General features: G+C 42.6%; 1 protein-coding gene across 1 annotated transcript in view; it reads right to left on the reverse strand.

Moving 5' to 3' along the window:
• Positions 1–5,742: 5,742 nt before the first annotated feature.
• The window catches only part of LOC122402437 (trichohyalin-like), a gene marked incomplete at its 5' end in the record, with an annotated part of 7,277 nt that continues 7,170 nt past the window's right edge, over positions 5,743–5,849 (reverse strand). Inside the window, one exon of the mRNA XM_043405213.1 lies at positions 5,743–5,849. This exon is cut by the window's right edge and continues 4,719 nt beyond it.

The raw sequence follows: 5,849 nt of genomic DNA on the forward strand, positions 1-5,849 counted from the left end.
TATACAGTGTATTAAAATTAAAGCTGTTGGCAGTTAATGTAATTTAACCTCTCAATCTGTTCGTCGGTTTGAAATTGTGTAATTCATAAAATATTGGAATTTCACTGTACATTTTTGGTCCAATATTTATTTAATTATATTGGTCCGTATAGCTCGTCGATATTAATGTAAATATCAGAGAAACGGTATATATCTTCCAATTATTTACAAAATATTATTTGGAAGTAAGCAATATTTTCCTTTATTCCAAAAAGCAGCGTGTAACTGCATAGAGTACAGTGCGTTCAAATATTTGGCCACTATTCTATTTTCTAACGAAACGCATACGGATCTCGTTTCAACTTCTCAAAACATAGTCATTGTATCTGTTACCCCGCGAAATTCTACGCGTCTATTTTCTCTATAAATTTTAGTTGCTTGAGGATTCTTGTTCCGTGCAAGTCGTTATATCGAAACGAACCTAAAATCCCTCGAGAACGGAAATGAGAATATCATACGAAGCATTAACAAGATTTAGGATCATTTGTTATGGGTTCCATCTAATTAGGAATTTTTGATCATATCGATATTGGTACGCGTATTAATATTTTATTATGGAGTATCGGGTTGCGTATCGACGTGTTCTCGTATTCGATAAAGGTTGTCACTGAATTTCGAAACGAATTAAAGTCGGGGAAAAATTGCGATTGCCACGGAATGGAGACCACTAACCAATTATCTGTATTAGTTCCGCGCTTTCTACTCGGATGTTTTCATTGAATGTCGTTTTTTCGAGCGAAACGAACGGTCGGTCGCGTCGATTTTAATACGGGCTGCATTCTAAATTGCACGTCGAGCAATTAATTTGATTTCCTCCTCGCAGGAATCGGCGATAAATTACTCATTCGACCCGTGACGATGGACAATTTTTACTTTCGCGAGGCGACAGAAGCCGGCAGCGCTCGAGATCGATGGTATTTTTCCGAACGAGAACGTTGTTTCGTTTAAAAAGAAAGTTGTTTAAGAAATTTTCTATTTTTCTGCATTCGCTCGACGTTTCAGGAATCGAGAAAGTTATCAGACTTGGAACGGAACTCTTTGTATGGCCTAACACTGCAACGCGAAACTTTAAAACTGTTTTTCAGACTGGCGAGCATAATATATCGGTAACCGATAAATCAATTTCACGCATGTATAAAATAAATACCCTCCGAACTAACAGGAACATCCTGTACACTTTTTCGCCGTTTAAAAAACAATTTTCGGCGAACAAAATTTACGAGAGCATGAGTTTACGAGATTACGTATTTCCATTACTTTGATGGATAAAATTTACGCTAAGTATAAAATAAATATCGTTTAATAATGCTTTGTTATTTTTTGCATTCCGTGTCCGACAATGTAATTAGGGGCGGTCGGCAGATTAAATAATTAGATGCTTCTGGAATTAAATTGCTTGTTAAGCGCCAACCGCCCATTTCTCTAATTGCTTTATGAATAAATATGTACACGCGATTTGAAATTGACATGCCCAACAATTATCTAAAAAAAAAAAATACTCTTACCGACGATCCCATTCTTAAATCTCCAATCAAGACGGACTCCGTAATGGAAAACCGAGGAGTCGTGTCGGTTTCTTTTTCGTTCCGTGGAAAAGTATCCCAGCAATATTGTGGGAACGCGAAATGCTTCCTGTTGGTGATTGTTCGATTCTCGTTAGGTGTCCAGCGCAACGTGCAATTAAGTCTGAAGGGAAGCAGTTAGTTTGTCGATTAACGTCCGTCTGCAATTCGAACGCCCACTGTCCGGCTAATTACCGGCAACAAAACTCAAGGCGAGGTGAAATTGCCTTTTCGACGTTTTATGACGAGCCAACCCCTGTCTGAGCTGCACCGAGCCGACTCCGTACAAAGAGACCACGCTGGAAAACGCGCAGCCCCGATCCCCGACGATCCTACGCGCCCGCCATTATCGTCTAGAAAGGAACTCGAAGTCCTTCGTTGAAGTTTGTCTCGCGAGTGGACGATTAACCGAAAGATCGTTCGAGCATGCATTAATATAATTACCAGCCTCTCGACGAAGATACGGCCAGTTAATCGATCCGATCGAGCGCTAAAATCCTCCAATATTAACATCGACTGCGAGTCGATTCTCACAACTGCAATTAAATACTAAGCTTCAGGGCTATTTTATTCATACGCGTCTTGGTACCATAAATCTTGAAATTATTATTCGGGTACCGTTTCGGGTTAATCAGCAACATACTCGAGCCCGTCGTACTACTCTGTATATTTCTTGTTTCGTAGAGCATTATTGTTATCATGTAAGAGACGCATATAATTCTGTGGTATGAGCAAGAATTATGGTGTCTCGTACCAGGTATTCTGACTGTTCCAACAGATCCTGCGTTAGACGTCTCCTGCACGTGGAGCCTTTGTTCAAACACGAGAAGGATTTTCACTCGCTCAGTGAAACGTGAATTACAGGGGAATGAAAAAATTCGTGCAACTTTGTAAGGATATTAATTAGCACCGAGAATTTCCAGTTTGATACCGATTCGCTTTCCACGGAAAGAATCTCAAACAACGACTGTATTTTCCACGCGAGTTATGGGGAAGCCATCGAAGCGTTGATTACGGATACGTTTGGACTGATTCGCGTTCCTGGGTATTGCGATAATTGAAAAGCAGATGGACGGAGAGATTGGTTGGTTTAACGGGTTCCGACGCCGTTTTCCACGAAGTTTACGATCGCGTCGTTGGGCGTCTAAACACGACGTGACGCGTTCCTGGACGAGACGAGCATATCTCCCGCATTGATTTAATCGTCAGCCGCCATTTGTCAAGGGCGACGCTCGTACGCGGATGGGCTCGGCCCTTCTTGCACCCTTGATCGTGTTGTGGGGAGCCAGAGACTCGATTAGGCTACTTATAGCTCGTTTGTAAATGCAATTCTCCTATTAACCCTTTTGGACTCTGATAGAAAATGGAGTGTTTTGCTACGAGGCTAAAAAAAGTAATAATTTTACGATGTAATTATCCTTTACTCATGTTTGTAATAAAACCTCTTTCAACCAACTTTCACAACGTTGGTTCGACGCGAGAACAGCGATACGTAGCGATTTTAAAATCATGTCGCGCGAATTTTTACATCGATTTAATAAGAGCGCGAATAATTTAATCGTAAATTGAATTTTATCGATTTTCGATCGTCGTGCGTCGCGTCGCGAGTCCAGATAAATTTTAGAATAAACTGTATTAAAATCGCTTGTAAACTATCGTTTGGAAACACGTGCGTGGACTTGGACAACGTCATAAATCTTCGCCCGTAGGCGATACGTACTCGAATACCGGACAGGTTCGGTTGTTGGAATTTTCCATCCTCTAATTTTCATCATCCACGACTACTTATGCTCGATCGACTCCCTGATAAATCATAGTACAAGTTTTTCACCGACATCAACATAATTCCAACTTCGACGAATTAATTTATAGTAATGAATATTTTCGTATCATTTTTATGGGTACTCCAAAGAGAAAGATCAAGCCTGTGGAACAGAGAATGTTGCGCAACTAGTCTGTGTGGTCGATATAGAATAATTTTTGTACGACTTGCAACTCTATTCGAGGTCTAATCTTTAGTTATTGCTACAATACATTCTGCGTCGGTCGACCGTGCATACCGTCGCATTTATCGAAAGCACGCATACCGATGAGTCTGCAGGATTGGCAGAATTTCACCGTAAATTTCTTAAATGCCTATTTTCCAAGAGAATTATTTATCGTTCGTAACCATTCCGTTATGGTCGAGCGTTCGACGAATTTTATTGCAGTATCTCGAGCATGTATGCGTGGACTTTACTTCTATAGATCATTTTGGGTAAAAGTTCTCTGAATGTTCCTACAAAGGTCAACAGATTATGTAGACGGTACGAGTATCAATCCTTTGTAAAACAGAAACAGATATTTCGTTCGTGCCAAAACATTGTAACGAGTTCTGATTAAAACCTATTGAATTTAATGAGAGGACAGGCAGGAAACATTCCGGCCGACCCGTCGCAGTAGAAAGCGGAGAAAATTTACGCGCAAGTTTGCCGCTGCCAAAGTAAAAGACGTGGCTGGGTTGGTCGCGCTTTTACGATTCGCAGATAACGAGATATAACATGTCGGGTGTTTAAACCGACGTCAATTTTCACCGTGTAGATACGGCGCGGCGATAAAACGCGACGCCCTATAGCCGGTCGGAGAAGTCGCCGGAGCCAAATGATCGTAAACGAACCGAGAGTCTACTTCGGAGCACCGTGCAAATACCGGTGGCTCCGCGGGAAAAAGAAATTCCTTCGGCAACGGGCAAAAATGTGCACGGCGAATACCGATGGACGTAAGAAAATCGGCGGCGGTCGGCCGTTGAATTTGCATTACTCGATTTAGCCGAGGTGGCGGCAGTTAGAACGCCGACTTGCTTTTTCACCGACGGCTCACCGTTACTTTTGTTTTTTCTCCTGTCAAGAAATGGTATGGTAATGATCGTTATGGTGCGCCGCTTTTCTCGCTGTCACCGCATTTCCCCGGACCGTCTAATCCGCGGTGCAAATCCTTAAGGTCGAGATATGCCACGGTCGATAATACCAACCATTACCCGGTTAACTGTAACGAAATTTCTCCGAACGAACCGAAAGCTTATTATACCGGGGCAAATGAATTTTTTCACCGTGGTCAAGTTTCCCAGAATAGTCGAGACTGTTAAAGTAAAATACTGGTACGGCTCGTTTATACTATCTACCAGTCGTGGAATCCACCTTTCCAGCGTCGTTTCTGGTGTCGCGAGCGTCGCCTTTTCCCCGCAGAATTTCCATTAAAATCTGACATTCCCGATGCCGATGCGACGGTCCGGTTCATTAGCATCCATTGAGTCGACTATCGGCGAATGGATCCGCGTTCGGAGTGTCTACGGTCTTTGACTGGCGTTGTTGTGCACCGGTTGGTGCGTAGAAACGTTTGTCGCAGATACGCAATATAACAGTCCTCGCGTCTGAATATTACAGCGCGAGATAAACTAGCACAATGCGTACGACGCTGCTCGGAGACGATTGTTCCAGGTTGCTTGGGGATTGGAAGGAGGTCAGTCTGTTCCGTTTAATTATCCGACCAGACAGTCGGTGCGCGCTCATGGAAATAGAGAAAATATCGTCGTCGCTTTTCAGACGCGACAACCGGATCGAAGCGTCGCGCGGACAATGCCGCCAGAGAAAATGAAAATGCGAACGGGGCTCGATAACGCGTTCGATGGCCCCTCCACCCCGGGAAAGTTCGCGAGTTAGAAACGACGATCATCGCGCGCCTCCAACTTCTAACGAAAGGATCGCTGTCCCCGTAATAGAACCACCCACAATAAACGGAATAGGAAAAGTTTCGTGCCTCTATTTTTCGGTTCTCGCTCGTGCCGCGACGATACGGCCGTGATATGTTTTTACGGAAAATTTGGCGCGATTCGGTATCGCGGCGATCGTTATTATACCGTAGCGAGATGGTATCTGATGCGATTGATTGTCAGAAAAACTAATCAAGTAATCTCGACACGTTGTCGCGTCTAGGATGGATAGTTACGAGATAGATGTGTAGCATGTGCACGTTCATTTTCCAAACAGCCAACCGAAAATATAATACGTTACATATATTTGTATCTTATACGAGTGGTTTTTAAAATATAATTAATGAGCCAAGATTTTACAAACGGGGTGCTTCAAATAAAAACAAGAACATATTGCAGAAAATACTTCTATTTCAAATCATTACAAAGCATTGTACAGTTGCAGCTACTATTTCATACTAACATCCATTGGAAATGTATCGTATACGAACATCTTATGT

Source organism: Colletes gigas, unplaced genomic scaffold, assembly GCF_013123115.1.
Source record: "Colletes gigas isolate AHSC1104 unplaced genomic scaffold, ASM1312311v1 Colletes_gigas_Sc00036, whole genome shotgun sequence".
NCBI classification, from domain to species: Eukaryota; Metazoa; Arthropoda; class Insecta; order Hymenoptera; family Colletidae; genus Colletes; species Colletes gigas.